The sequence below is a fragment of the Podarcis tiliguerta genome, assembly GCF_965153285.1.
Source record: "Podarcis tiliguerta genome assembly, chromosome: 9".
Taxonomy (NCBI): Eukaryota; Metazoa; Chordata; class Lepidosauria; order Squamata; family Lacertidae; genus Podarcis; species Podarcis tiliguerta.
In genome coordinates, this window is record NC_139542.1 from 36,547,589 (window position 1) to 36,564,529 (window position 16,941).

The 16,941-nt window shown below is 39.0% G+C and overlaps 1 protein-coding gene across 8 annotated transcripts in view; it reads right to left on the reverse strand.

Annotated features, from left to right (window-relative positions):
• Nucleotides 1-16,941, reverse strand: part of SLC10A7 (solute carrier family 10 member 7) — a 125,994-nt gene that overhangs the window by 74,161 nt on the left and 34,892 nt on the right. The window lies entirely within an intron of this gene.

Below are 16,941 nucleotides of genomic sequence, written 5' to 3' on the forward strand. Positions count from 1 at the left end.
TAAAAAATATTTGATGACAGGAACTTTATTATTGGAACAGGAACCTTAAAAACATTACCAATCCAAAACCACACCACATGTACTACAATTTGTATAGACTTCCTGTCCATGTGGCCTTGACCGTTGTATTCAATGGAGGAGTCAATTTTGCATGTACCAAAGAATCAATACACAACCATCCAGAGAAAAAGGCACATGCAAACTGGAAGAGTTGGCTGAATTGGGTCAATGGCCTAAATCAAAAGATGTATATAGATGGTTTATAATTGCAGTAATTTTTATTAGCCGAAAACACACATTCAGATGAAAAAGCTGCAAGTGAATCTGATTTTTAAATCCTTATTTGAAATCTTATACATGATCACCGTATTAGTACAACTATTATATGGCAGAAAGCATGCTCAAAGCTATGTTCAGCATAGAGGCCACACAAAGAAGGAACTTAAGGACATTCATAGAAATAAATCTCAAAACCAGTTCCTTTATACACATTTAATAAACATTGTATCAAAGTACACAAAAATCATATATGAGATTAACAACAAATAAAGTCAAAGGAAAATTGTTCCCTGCACCTTTATCATAATTCATATTTCCAGTCAGTCAAATTCCTTACAAGTTTTCTATTTTAGATTTATATTCATGAATTTCATAATTTTAATAAGTGCATTCTGCAAGCCGAAATAAATCAGCCCTCTTTTGGTAACAGTATTTAATTCCAAGCCAAATCAAAAGGCCTTAAGATGTGGGAATCAATGCCTGACTATCTATAGTTAACTCACCAGTGACGAAAATTCTTCAGTCCCATCCAGACATAGTCTGCTCTTTGCCATAACCTTTTAAGATCTGAGCCAGGAATATGTCTGTCTATCCATCTGTATCAATAGGGATGCTTTTATTTCATATCTATATAATGTGTATTGTCCCACGCTAATATTGATTGAAGGAACTCAGGCAAAGCAGTGTCAGCTTTTATTCCTACAGGGAAACCACTCAGCTGAATGGCAAGGCACTTAAGGTCAAATCAGGATTCATCTCACTTTGTTGCTATGCTATATATAAACTGTACAGAGAAAATGCAAAGAAGAAAAAGAACCTTTACAGGTATGCTCAACACTATCAATTTTAAACCCTCCCACACCTACTGTCCCACCAACATTTCAGTGGTAAACCCATCCGATGCATTCCATTGAAATATTGGAAGCGATGAAGCCATCAAGCACCAAAGGGGAACACTTTTAAAGAACAGGTATTGGACATATGGTAATATGCACAAATTGCTTTAAGGTGATAATGAGAGTATGCACAGAGAGTCTGGGATATAGACAGCTTTAAAAATAGACAAATTATTGGCAAATAAGTAAGAATCACTGATATACCTGTTAAACAGGAATCAAACCATTGCACTCAAAGGAAAAACAATTAATTATGAAATCATGACACAAGCAAATGCAACCAATTATGATATCCTAAGAACACTCAATCACACCCAGTTCCTGAACTTTCAGTCCACTGATTGAACCTTTAGCCTGATTCTGAACAATTCATTCTTTATTTTTACATGTTGAACATAAATGACAAACAAGCCCAGAATGTGGAAAGTCAAGGAGAAATACATTAGAACAGAGCTTGGGGACAACCTGTACAGCTAGAAAACTGCAATGTTTGTGTACTCCAACTAATATTCCATTTTATAGATAAAAGGATACTATTTCTGGAGTGGCTTCAGTAGCTAGAGAATTCTAGGATCAGACACTCTACAAATAATTAGCACCTGAAAAGCCTAGTTGGACTAGGAGTTGCCATACAGGTGAGACCAGGGGTCAGCAAACTTTTTCAGGAGGGGGTCGGTCCACTGTCCTTCAGACCTTGTGGGGGGCCGGACCTACCCTCTCCTGAAAGCAACCCCTGCCCGCCACTCATGCTGCAGCCGCCACTCATCTTCGGCAGCGTCATCGTCATCCTCTGCCTCAGCCAGTGATCTGAGGGGCACAGAGCGCATGCCGCTGTCCTGGGCAGCGGAGGCAGCCTCCCCACTGCCACCGCTTCCTCCCGCTTGGCTCTTGGCCATACGTGGCCACCTCAGTGGGAAGGAACGGGTGTCACCCAGAGGCAGCTGCAGCTTCAGATTGGCTGCAGGAGCTTCCTGCAGCTAATCCAAAGCCATGCCAGCGTCACAGAAGTCAGTCGCCACGCAGCGAGGCCTCCACACTGCGCCGGTTTAGCACGGGGATTGACCGAGCGGGTGGCAGGGTCTGAAGGGCCAGATTTACGAGCCTGGTGGGCCGCATCCAGCCCCTGGGCCATAGTTTGCCGACCCCTGATTGAGACCAAACACACACACGCTTGACAATTCAAAGACAAAACTGTATGAGAAAATTTATCTAAGAGGTAGATTTAATTCCTTATAAGGAAATAAAGGTCAATGATAATTACTCCCATTGGATGGTACCCAACTAAATCATCCTCCAAATAGAAGCTTTTAAATAGGTCTGCTCTTTGTCAGACACCACCCAATGATTTCAATAAAGTGTCACATTTCTGGGAAAACTTAAAAAGATAAGTGGGGAAGGAGGGTCCCCCAAAAGTTAAGAAATGGCTCGCATAAGCAAGTTATTAGTTTGTTTTACACTTAGACTGTGTTTTATTTGAGAAATGTAGCCTCTGTAGGCAGTTGTGTACTTTCTACTGATCAGCTTCCTCATTCTATTGCATATTGCTCAAAAACATAGAGTAAAATCATCATAATGGACACTACTCTTTCTAAGACTGCACAAATACCAAAGTGTACTTTCACTATTATGTAATGAATCAATATGTGCTACTGATGGCTAAGGGATATCAAAGTCCCCATAGCTCAAGGAATGGCCCTTAGCTCTTGCCAAATTATACACTTCAGAGTAACAGATTTGCTAGTGGAATATTTTTCCATTTTACTGTTGATGCACTCACCAACGCTCTGAGAAAGGAAGACAAACAGCTAAATTACTGAACAGGATTTTACATCCACTGTAATAACAAAAGAACTGTGAGGGTTCTAGGAAATGGGTCAGGAGAGTGGAGCTGTCCAGGATATAATCATGAGTAAAGAAAATGCCCATTTCGTAAAAATGAATGTGTCATAGTAGCATTAGTAAAGGGAGAGGAAGAACATTAAGTTTATGACTGTGACAGTTTCAAGTATATAATGCAGCAAAAGAAAAATAAATGAATACTAAAGTCACACAGCTGAATTTCTACCCTAACACTTTGCAATGATGTATCAGGGTGCAACATCAGAGTAGCGACTCTGATGACACCACACTGCAGTCTAAGAATTCAGTTGTTAGGACATGTACAGTGGTACCTTGGTAATCGAACACCTTAGTTGTTGAACAAATCGGCTCCCGAATGTCGCAAACCCAGAAGTGAGTGTTCCGATTTGCAAACATTTTTTGGAAGCCGAACATCCAACCGGCTTCCACAGCTTCCGATTGGCTGCAGGAAGCTCCTACAGCCAAACAGAAGCCACGCCTTGGTTTTCAAACCATTTCGGGAGTCGAACGGACTCCCAGAACGGATTAAATTCAAGGACCAAGGTACAACTGTATTAAAATAAGGTTACCAAAATACTTTAGCATGAAATTGCAACCACCTCATTAACCATTTTGCTTAACTAATCAACTTATTGTTCCCAGTATACGTGTTTCTCGTTTTGTGTTGGGAGTTGCTGAAATCTGGCGGCGGCAGCAGCGGGTACATGAAGACAAAGAAATGGACAAAAACTGATGCTCTTTCTTTTTTGTCCATAACACTTTTCCCCCCAACCTATGGTAAAGTAAGGCAATATCACTAAATGGTTTCCTGGGTTGTCTGCATTAGTAAACCATGGGAGAGGTATACCTCTGAGCTTTATGCTTTGAGTCTTCCCTGTATTTTCTCAGTGGATTTCAAATTTAACAATTCCAACTATTGTTTATGTACCACTTTATAACTACCAGCAGGTGTTTGTGTATTTATGTGTTGTGTGTGTGTGCTTCTCTTCACTGAGAAAACTGTACTATAATAGCTCTAAAATATTTGTCTGCATGTAGTATGGTGATAGGGTGCTTTTAAAAAAACAGGTGTAAAAGAACTTATGGAAGTTCTCCCAGGTTTTCTAAAAAGAATTGTGGGGTGTGTGCACAATGGATAGTCCATTAAAAAGGAACCTGCTTTTTCAATGACTTACATATTTGGAAAGCAGTGCAAAACTTACGCAAAAACAAATCATCAAAACCATCTATTTCTATAAACAAAGAATCTGAAAGAAAGGGGGTGTGGCATTAGAAAACCAATGACTTCAGGCCACAGAAACTGAATTGGTTAATGACAGGGGATGTGGCAACAGCAACACCAGAACCACACATTACTGAAATTATTGCTGCAATTTAACATACATTTAAGTAATGGGCAAGCACATGGTAAATTTGATTATCTGTACAGTTCTTCTGGTCACAGTCAGTCTTTAAGACTCAAAAGGCAGACTTAGGATAGGCTTCTCTAGGGGTTTGGACAGTTCTACCATTAATCTTCCAAGACACATGGGACAAATGCTTCCTGCTGTTACCTTGCAGCAAAAGGTAGGCATCCACTCAGGCGAAGCTGAGCGAGAAGAGAAACGTATTTTCAATTGGTTCAACAGTTCTGTTCACAATGGAAAAGTACACAAGGCAAGATTACCTACATAAGAAAATATTGTTTGGGACAGACATGGTATGTGTTTGGAAGCGAGTGGGAAGTAATTACAATAATATTAAAGAAAATGGCAGATTTTGCTTCTTAACTCTTCAGTGGCTGGAATAACAAAGCTGGCCTTCAGTCTAACCTTTCATTTCAGCAAAAGCTTATTGCCAAAGCATGAAAAATGTGAAGCAACTATGATAATGTTCAGAAGCTTGAACCATATTCTTTAAAAAACAAAACAAAACAAAAAACAGCCTCAGGGTGAAACTAGATGTTCTGCACACACATTCTGCAGCCCACATTTGTCAAGGTAATGGGAATGCATGGCCAAAGGAGAGCATAGAGGGGGGATCTGGTATTTAAGACTTCCCAAGTCCACCAGTTTATCCCTGTAAATGCCCCCTCCCTCCCTGAGCTATTCCTCTCCTTCAAACAGGCCTTTTTTTAGGGCACTAAAGCCAGGCTTCATTAAAAAAAATAATCAATTAAAATCAGCCTGGAAGGCATTTTCAGAGAGTAATTGGTAGGCAGAAGAAAGGATTAAATATTGCCCGCCCACCCAGCCACCTATTTTGCTTTGCTAGTGCACTTTTCTCCACCCCACCATTACAAGGACATAACAGAGATGGAACCCTGTATTATGACTATGCCCAGCTCCACCCTAAACACCAAGCTAAATCTATGTGCAAATCAGAAGCCGCTTATTAGGACCAGCTGCTTAGAAGGTGGTGAACCCAAGGCCCACATTGAAATGTCATTTTACCTTCATAAACTTCAAAGAAGCCTGTGCGCGGTGTAAATATTGACAGGGAACTTAAGTTCATCAAGCTGTTCAGCTGTACAACTTCCATTTCCCCCCAAAGGGCTAGCAAAGGAGCACTGCTTAGCCCACTGCACCCATACGGTATAAAGACTTTTTGTGCAAAAGTCAATATATCATCTCAAGATGAGGGGGAAAAAATCCCTGAGCAACCCTAACTATAATCCGTAATTGTCATTAAGAGCTCTCATTATACAGAGCAAGTGTAATTAGAGCATCATGCCCTCACAGGATGCAGTGCACAGAGAATGCTAGAAGGCTTCATAAATCAGCGCCAGTCTCCTCCCCTTTGCCACAAGAGAAAAATATTATATTTACATACGTTAGATGAGAGAAAAGGCCAGTTGGTCCCTACAAAAATTAGCCTAAACGCTATCCACAATATCTTGTTGGGCTCCCCATTTCATTATGCATCTCAGAAAATAAAAGGGATAAAGTTTGCCATCAATAATTCTGAACGTTATCTGCTGAATCCCGCAGATTCCAGAGCATTAATAATTCAAGATCTTGTGGGAATTTTGTCATGGTGGAGCTACAACTTGTCTGCAAACGGAGCTCAGGGGATGTTCAATATGATCTATTCCAGCATATGTGCACAATTGCTACATTCATCACGATGCAAGGAAAACATTATCTTTCTTCAACTTACGGTTTTTAAGAAGATGTTTTTGTAGTTTACACAATAAAACCTCCTGAGCATTTAAAAAAATAAAAATAAAACCCAGGGTTTAAGCACATATTGCTATTTAAATCATGCTAAAAAAGAGCCACTGTCTCTCTGGGTATACACTCAGTGCCTGGGTCTTGTGCTTTTTCACAAATGAGCAATTTGGGTGATTATACAGGCATCGTAAAATGGAACGGAAATTGAAAGTAATCCAATTGCATAGAATGCCATGCAACATTGTATAATCATAATAATAGTACACAAAATGATGAGGCTAAAACAGCTAAGGAAATGTTAGAGGATTTAACTAAGATAATGCTACTGAGCTAACAAAACTGCTTACAAATTCACAGTAACATATTTGCACTTTAATTTGTTTTGCACAAATTATGTTATGCACCTTTTTCATACTCCAAACAAAATTGTGGCAATGTTTTGTGGCAAGACAAACTTTTTACAAAATAACTTTTTTATTGTGTGCCACCTTGTTCTTACATTGTTTCAAGGCAACAATTCTAAAAAAACACTTACTAGTAGTAAGTCTCACTGAACAGAGAACTTACTTTTAAAAACGCATGAATCGAATTATGTTTGTTCCTCATTCATTCAAGGTAGCAGTAGAATGTGTGCTGTTCTTTATACAGTGGTACCTTGGTTTATGAACTTAAACTGTTCTGGAAGTCCGTTCTTAAACCAAAGCGTTCTTAAACCAAGGCATGCTTTCCCATAGCAGCGGGGGACTCAATTTACAAATGGAACACACTCAACAGGAAGCAGAACATGTTCTGCTTCCATGGCAGGTTCACAAACCAAAACACCTACTTCCGGGTTTGCAGCGTTCTTAATCCAAGTTGTTCATAAACTAAGCTGTTCTTAAACCAAAGTACCACTGTACTTAAGTTATATCCAAGTTGTTACCCTTGTGTGTATCAGAAAATAACTGCTCTGTAGCCTACTGGATAGATTGTCACAGTAGGTTTGTGCTCTGAATTCCACCTTCTCAAAGCACTTTGAGAATGTGTATTATTATTATTAGCACTAGAATATTTTGCACAAAGGACACACATCTTTCCTATAGGCTAACATCTTCTTGACAGAATATGGCCAAAGCCTTTGCAATGCAGAGCTTTATGCTGCCAGAGATATACAACGGGGCACAACTTTCTAGAGGTTCTTAAACTGGAATGTTGCACATTCCTCCACTGCTTTTGTAAAGAAAAGAAAAATCACTGTACTCTGAGCAAAAAGTTAAACTAGGCTGTATAAGTAGTACTGAGCACTGGCAAGTGGCCACTCACTTTTCATACAGGAGTTTGTAAGGACTCTGTACTGGCTGGCATCTGTCTGTTTCATGAGACAACCGAGGAGTGTACTGGAGTTAACTGAAGTATGATACAGTGAGTTTTAATACTTTGCAATTGTGAGGGCAGGCCACCTTCTAAAACTTATTTGCTTTACTAAACTGCTCTACTGCTTCAGATTCTTCCATATACCCACTTACCCCAGTCTGCTCCCCTCCAGATGTTTTGGACTACAATTCCCATCATCCCTTACCACTTGGAGATTATGGGAGCTGTGCCCTCATGATCATGTGATCTAAATTATAGAATACCCTGAACACCTTGTCAAATCAGATAACAGACATTACAAAAGAGCAAAAAACCTCTTTATCAGGGATTAGGAACCAAAGTATTCTTTGTCCCAGGAGAACCATCTCAAAATGCTATTTATCCCAGAGCTATTCTCAAATTATTTTTTCAGAATAAAAATATACGGGTTTTTAAGCATGTGTCCTCAGGAAAGAGGGGGCATCTGTTCTTTCCACAGTCCCTGCAATAACCTTTTACCCATATTTCACAGATGGCCTCCTTTTCACTGTCCCTTGGCTATGATTCCATAACTTGTACCTGGTTCCATTCATTTACATGTAAATTACAGGGGAAATGATAGATTAGAAACGTTAAATTATTTACTCCTGCCCTTTGCTCCCACCAAACCCACAGCTGAAGATGAGCCAATGCATACATATCTCCCCTTGTTTTCTTTGAGCACAGTATACAGTCTGATCACCTCGTTTTGCATCCTGAGAGCTGTTCTGTCATATTCCATAAACAAAAGCTTTCTTTCAACACAAATAAACTAAGCCACAAGGGGCCTTCCTCAGGAGTTGCAGGTCTCATATTCAGGCAGCATATTTGCAGGTTCACTAGTTTCTGAAACCAAGGCTACTGATGTGCCCCCATCTTGGTTAAGTTACAGGCATGTAAGAAAATGCAAAGCAGAATATCATGGAGCAGAATACAGGCATACTTCATTTTATTGTGCTTCGCAGATGTTGAGCTTTTTGCAAACTGAAGAATTGCAGGAGTTGCTGCTGCTGGGCTGGAGACAAGGCTGCAGGAGTCTGTCCCCGCCATGCAGCGGCTCCTGCTGCTCCTTACAGGACGCGGGTGCAGCTGCAGGTAGCCTGGCTGCTTAACAGACCACAGCATAGTGTAAACGTAACTTATACAGTGGTACCTCTGGTTATGTACTTAATTCGTTCTGGAGGTCCGTTCTTAACCTGAAACTGTTCTTAACCTGAAGCACCACTTTAGCTAATGGGGCCACCCGCTGCTGCCGTGCCACCACTGCGAGATTTCTGTTCTCATCCTGAAGCAAAGTTCTTAACCTATTTCTGGGTTAGCGGAGTCTGTAACCTGAAGCGTCTGTAACTCGAGGTACCACTGTATATGCATTGGGAAACAAAACAAAAAAAGTGTGACTCACTTTATTGTGATATTCACTTTGCGGTGGTCTGGAACGGAACCCATAATAACTCCAATGTATGGTTGTACATGCTTCTCAATTTTCTCTGCTTTACAGAATTATTGTGGATTTAACTAGGTATTAGTTAGAATATTGGCTAGGGAAGTGGGACAAATAGGTACAAATCCATGGTTGGTCATGAACCATGGCTCTGGTTATATCACTTTCTCTCAGCCCAACACACTAAAGAAAGAAAATGAATCCCATGTGCCCTTCGTCAAAGAACAGGGCACAAACCATGACTCAGCATGACTGCAAAGTAAATCACAGCTTTTTAGCAATGGAGCTTGTTCTCTTGAGGTAACAAGCAAGCCGTGGTAGGAGTCTGCATTACCCACAGGGGACAGCTTGCAGTCTGATGCCTTTTAATGTTGTTTTATACATTTTGTGTGTGTCATGGTTATATTATTTTGTACCTCTATCCGATAACTTGTAAAAGCCTCTGGCTTTAACAAGTAAACAATTCAATTGTAAATTTATTCCCATAAACATCTCACCATTACCTTGAGGCATATTCACAACAAGGCAAGGTTTAACTGATCTGAACTCTGATTAACCAGTGCAGCTGATAAACAAGCATTTGGGATGCAGGGTCTACAGTCCTAAACTCGGTTAACTAGAGAATAAATCCCAGGGAAATATACTGGAACTTCTGAATAAACCTGCTTAGAATTGTACTTTTAAGGGACCTGATGCCTTGCAGACTGCTTAGATGCACTAATTCCTTCCAGATTTCTATTAATTCATTCAATGCTATTTCTAGGCTACCAAGTGCTCTCAGGGCAGGAACACAATAATAAGCCAAGTCAGTACAGTAAAACCATAACCTTATATAAATTAAAATATCAAAAAATATCCTCAAAATATGCAACTAGTAGCTGGTGACAAACAGCTGCAGACTGAGTGGCTCATTATAGACCACCCCTTTACTCCCCCTGCAAAGACATGTGTGAAGAGGTGTGTCTTCACCAACCAACGAAAAATCAGAAATGTCAGAGCTAGACAAGCCTCCAAGGGAACAGTATTCCAGGGATGGGATACTGCTGTAGAGAAGGCCCTTTCACATGTTCTCAGGGACAGCTCAGCCAGTAGTAGAGCATGAGACTCTTAATCTCAGGGTCATGGGTTCAAGTCCCATACTGGAAGGGATTCCAAGGGTCATCTAGTCCAACCCCCTGCAATGCAAGAATCTCAAGTAGATCATACATGACAGATGGCCATCTAATCTCTTTAAAACCTCCAAGGGAGTCCACCTCCCAAGGGAGCCTGTTCTTTCTTACCATCAGAAAGTTCTTCCAGATGTTTAATCAGAACCTCCATTTTTGTAACTTGAAGCCATTGGTTCTGGTCCTACCCTCCAGAACTGGAGAAAACAAGCTTGCTCTATCTTCCATGCAACAGCCTTTAGACATTTGAAGATGGCAATAATAATACTATTTATACCTCACCCATCTAGCTGGGTTGCCCCATATTTCCTCTCAGTTTCCTACTATTGAGGTTAAATATACCAGCTCCCTTAACTGTTCCTTAGAAGGCTTGGTTTCCAGACCCTTTATCACCACTAGATTAGGAAGATCTGGTATCAAATTCCCAAACAGTCATGAAGCTTGCTCCTGGTACTATCTCTCAGTTTACCTACTTCATAGTGTTGTTGTGATGATAAAAAGGACAGAATAACCATGTATGCTGCCATGAGGCAGGATATGTGCAATAACTAAAGGTTAATAACTATTCCATACATCAACAATGGAGTAAAGTGTGGAACTTGACCTGAGGACCATAGGCAATCAGACAAGAATGTTGTGTGAACTCAGTCAATTCACCTAAATTTAGAACATGTAAAGAGCAGTTGCTTTTATCAACATAACAGCTTATGGGTTCAAAGACAGGGTTGATCAGCTAAAACAAATCTGAAACAGCTGACAACTGCACTTGTATACATTTACATTAACTATGTATTTTGGATGTGAACACGGAATATTAAACATATTTCATATAGATCTTTTATTTCTTTATAGATTAAAGAAAATATGTGCAGTACAATTCGTAACCCATTTTCTCTAGTATAATTCATATTTAAGTCAGTTATTCCAATCTAGCAAGGGTCATCTGTGAATGGATGTAGCACACATACATGTAAGTTTGGTAGGCCTCTGTAAACGGAGTGTGGTTGTGCAAAACAGTACATGTTTGGGATAAACCACCCTGCAATTCACTTCTCGGGGTTGCACCTGTACTGATCCCTGGCCATTCTGGTCCATGCATGCATTCCCTAACTCAGATCTGGAACAAGTAGTCCTCCAGATGATGTTGGACTCCAACTCCCATTATCCTTGACCATTGGCTAGACTACTGGAGTTGGCAGCTCATAAACATCTAGAAGGCCACAGGTTTCCCACCCTTGCCCAGACTGATGGCAGGCATAATTGGTTCTGCCACATAATTAACTGTAATTTTGGGAGATGAGTGCATATGCAGAAATTCTTGCATGCAACAGCAGTTCCTCTTCTGCATGCAAATTCTCAGGAGTTTGGCCAATTAGACTATTCTGGGCTACTGAATTTGCAGGTCACTTTTTCAAGCAAAGACAATAAAAATGAAGCAGAACAGAGATTGCTTGTTGTCAAATACAAATAAAGGGTGAGGGGGGAATCTTCAAAGGGCACCTTTTTCTGAACAGCTGAACAATTTTGCACAACAAAATTAATAATTCAGCTACTGGAAACATCACATGTGCATAGCACTGCAAGCAGACCACTGGCATTTTCATTTCAAATTTGTACAGTCTTTGGTCAATGCACATCATCTGCATTTCTAACACCTGCTTCAGTCAGCTATGAAGTGCAGTACTATCTATAAATCTTCTTTCATCTTAATGCTGTCCGGCCAATAATAAAAAAAAGAACTGCACAATGGCTGCTAATTATTTAGCTTTAGAAGGATATGAAACTATTCACATTGTTTTTGATGTATTTAAAATTCCATTTACTAAAAAAATGTTTTAAAGAGTAACATTATTGCTATCCTATTTGCACATGTGCATTTTGTCTTTTAAAAAACTGGCATTACATTTACTCCCACCAGCAAAAAATAAAAATAAAGTAAAATAAAATTTAAAAACGGAAGTAAACTACAGTACAATTAAGCAATAATGCACAACAGGGTGTACCTTAATAGGCCATTAACCACATGCCTCAGGTGTATTGATAGGCAGGAGGCCAAAACAAGGAGGACTTCAAATAATCCATAAGTGCACCAATGGCTCATTAGTGCATACCACAGAATTATTTGTTGCTATAGTAATATGCACAACATCAACATAAAAAGAGAGATTTATGGTTGGGTGATGTCACAAGCAATCTTTCATTGAACAGGTTTGTCCATGTGCAGGCTTAAAAGTTGCCAGAAGCCTGTAGTATAAAGAAAACTAGCAAGCCAGAAATAAAGACTATAATGCTTGAGGAATGTTTTTTCCTTTCCCCCAGCAAATCCTGTGGGATTACTCCAGACTAAGCAATTTAAGTGTTCTAGCATACGGATGAGAAATTGGTTTTACTAATAAAGGCAACCCAATTTTCTTCTTTACATTCCCGCCTCCTAAACCAGCAGGCAGTGTTAGATAGGGAACAGACGAGGGTGCTTTTGTACATGCCACTATCTTCCAACCACAAGGCCTCATCTCACATACATAGTTGTAAGAATTTCTCCTGCTGGGCTGCAGAAGGTTAATAGACACAATAAGACATGGAAAGGATTCTGAGAACTCTCGAAAGACAGCACACTTCTGGAAACCATCCTGTATGCATTTCGTCATCTGCCTTCCTGAAATTTATCTCAAAGAACTGCAGCCATAAGAGATGCACGGTAGGTTACTGCTTTTTCTTCTATATACACCTATATGTATGGAACACCAATTCAAGTTGTTGCTGATCACCTATAAACCCTTATATGAGCTCAACCAATATACTCTCCAATTGTTCATATATTTATGGGAGAGAACCTGTAGCAGATTTCATTCACTCATGAGATGAGATCTGTCCGGGTGCAAAGCAACTGCCTGCCACTGGTGGTTCTCAGGCCAGCCCTACCATTAGGCAATTGCCTTAGTCAAGTCAGGCTGTGGAGCAGTATAGGCAACCCTCTGGCTGTTCCCTTCAGTGGGAAAAAAAGAATAGGATGTGCTACATGGCCTGTCATGCATCTGTTACACAACCCTGCCTACCCTCAGATGTGGTGGAGGATGCTTTCCCATCACCAGTGTTGAAGCAAGTTTCAATTGCCAGTCCAGTCAGCTTCTGTACATGGAAATGAGGTGTTGTGCTATCTTTGCTTCAGGCAGTCCAAGTGTCTTGAGCAGGCCCTGGTAGCTTTGCAGTTAAAATATCTAAACCATTCTAGGATCTATGACACCAAGGCATTTCAAATCAAAAGATCTCCAAAACCAGTTTCAGATTAATGAAAGTTTGAAGTAATTTCCACAAGCTAAGTCATCAAACAGTTCACTGCCATAGCAAAGCGTCGCCATTTCCAGTCTACTCAAAAGAAAAGAAGGTGGGTTGTATCCAATTATGTTCTATTCAGAGTAGATTTATTGAAATTAATGGACCTAAGTTCGTGCATGGGTCCTCTCAAATAAACAGCAAGGAGTAAGGAATCTGAGCTAAAAGAATCTAAAGCTGAAAAGAGGATCAATTCTCCACAATTCGTAACAGAGAAAAGGAAAACTGACTATTGAGAATATGAAATTACACTATGAAGACATAGTTGCAACAGCTAGATGTTATACACATTATTATTCAACATCAGTAGTGAACACTTACTTTAGTTGCTTAAAATAAGCGCTCATAAGAAAGGCAAAGAGGTATGTTTGGCCAACATTCTTCAAACATTTTTCTTTCTTTTAAAAAATATTGCCTGATTTTACAAACCGGGAAAGAACATATTATCAACAAGCCAGTCTCCTCCCCTGAAATTTTCTGCACAATGTTTTGGCTTTTTTAACACAATGTAGAACAATTAACAGAAAAAAGCATGAACAGCATTTGGTGCAATATAATGAAATAAAAATGCCAGTCAATTGGTTAGTTCCACACCAATGGAATTTCTTTAAATAGTAATGAAATCATTGCTTAAAAAAAATAAAAATCCATCATTATTAAAAAAAATAAAGAAGTTGGCTCAGCCTATGAAAATTAGATTTGTAAGTTGTTGGTCATTCTCATAATTAAATCTCCGTCACAAATTTGCAAGAAAAATGGACACTGCACCTAATGCATTTACACAGGTCCTGTCAGGCTATATAAAGCATTATGCGTACTAAAATGGAGTAGATAAGAATTCCATACATTTTTATTAGAAGGGCATTTTGTGGAAGGATGGTGTGTGCATGTACATATCTAAATTTATGTACAGTCACACTGTTCTTATATTAGCACCAAGCTGCTAACCAGCACTTCAACACAACAGTCTTTAGAAACAATACATCCACAATAACTGGGCAACAGTGCAATAAGCAATTAGTTAATATTTAAGCATTTTATCCATTTAATGCAGGAACCAGTTGCCTTTGGCAGGTGAACTCCAACAACACCAATTATTCCAGGTCTGCGACAGTATAATAAAATGTGTATTTTATTGTATAATTATTTTTATTATATTTGTTTCTATCCTGCCTTTTAGGACAAGCCTTCACAAGGCAGTTTACAATAAAAATGAAAAATACATCACATAATTGAACAAACAACATCTGGTAAAATGGCATCAGATAAAACAAAGCATCAGATAAAGTCATAAACAGGGGTCCAGCAATTTTTTAAAAAGAAAAATCCTTAGTGGCTTATTATTATTACTATGTTCTGCCTCAAGAGACAGGGCCAAGCAGAGATCTCAGGGGAGAAAATTCCACCACTGAAACGTCTCCAATGGTTGTTGGGCAGAGAGCAGGGCCCAGCAAGTTCATATGAGAGTAGGTACTCTTTTAAGAAACATACTCCCAAAACTGTTCTGGACTTAAAATATCACTAACACATTAGCATCTGAAAACATAGGAAACCTCTGCAATCAATGAAAATTTGTATAATAATATGATAAAGCCACCTACATACACACATGCATTCTGGACACTGGATTCTGCACTAGCCAAAGTTTCCTGTCTTCAAAGGCAGTCCTCTGTAGAGAGCATTGCAGGAGTCTAGTCTAGATTTAATCAGCATTTTTTTTATAACTACATGCTATGCAACCTAATCCTATGTGTTTACTGAAAAGTAAGTCCCATTGTGTTCAATGGATTTATTCTCAAATAAATGTGCATAGAGCTATCATCTTAAGAGCCACAGTTATTGCTGATAACCAACTGCTTTGAATTACTAAAATGCTATCATATTTTATTAAGTTGCTGTCATGGGGAAAACTCAAATCACTTATGTTCCACAATTATTCTAAACCCAACTTTTTAAATGAGGGGAGGAGATAATGATATTAAAACTCAGAGCAATTCTCTGTGGCATAATTCTAAAATATTCTCTTGGTCTGAAATTTATGTAAATTGAATTCATCTATCATTAGTTAATTACCAGGCTAGCTACAGGAAAAAAAGTTTTCTGTAACAATTAGTTCTTTAAAACACTATGTTTTAATTAGACCTATGATGTTATTACATTAATTATAAATATGCACATATTTCTGCCTGCAAAACTACAGCAATTCATTTTCTGAGATTGGTTTGAAGTTTAGTTTCAATTCTAAAAACCATACATCCAGTATATGCCTCTGTCATTGCCAGTAAATGCAGACTATCAAATGCTAATATATTTAAATAACTGGAGAATACATATTATTTCAGAAAGCTCTCATTCATATCTCCAGGACCTCCAAGAAAAGCACACCACTTTGTCTGAAAAACTAGATCTCCCCAACCATATATAGAACCATTCTCTTCTCTTTTCAGGTCACCTGATTGCATATCTGAAAAGCACTTACAGAAATGTCTTTACTGGTCATAGAATTATCACACTATAGGTCATCGAACCCAACTCAGTGAACCAGTTTTCAGTATCCAACACTCTTTGGGAGATTAGGCCTTGACATACAAACTAGCATCATCTTGAAGGGCTCTTGCAAATGTCAGGGTTTACAGTGTGCTTTACTTTATATGAGGTAACTATGGAGCTGAACGGGCAGATATACTGGAGTTTATGGTACAGGGACAGTTACGCCATATTGTACCACATACTAGTCTTATTACATAAAATTTAACTGGAGGCTTAGAAACCAAACAAAACATGCAGAGTACACTGACCATATTATGCCTGTCCACATTTTTTCTTGAGATAATGCAGCGTGGCAGGGCCATAGTAGTACTACAGCTAGATGCAAAAGGCAGCTTTGTAGCTAATTGACAGAGGCCTAACACCAGTGCTCTGCAATGTATTCTAGTGCTTAAAAAATGGTAAAAGTTGGAAAAATACCAGGCTTCAAGCATTATGAGCTATATGCATGAAAATAACATCTGAGTATGGAAGTCTCTCTTTAAATACCTATGTTATCTCATATTATTTGCAGCATTTTTGTATATGCATGTTTAACTTATTGATAAGTGTTCATAATGCACAAAGTAATATTGTCCCCTTATTTTAAGTATTTACTATAATGCAACTTTTTATCAAAGTAATTGTCAGCACCAATCTTGAGATGAGCAATTTTGTATCTTTGAGATACAAAATTATACAAAATGTCTCTTAAGGGGCCAAACTGTTTGATTTGCTGAATACATAAAACAGAGGAAAGAACTACTGAACTGCCCTTTCTGCATATTTTTATAGTGTGTGCCCAGGTACTGCAGCCCTAACACGTAAATACAGAAATGATACTTTGAGCAGCATTGACTGTATGCTTATTTATACTTCTTCCAATAGCCTCCCTGGGGTCATGGAGCAGAGAAAAA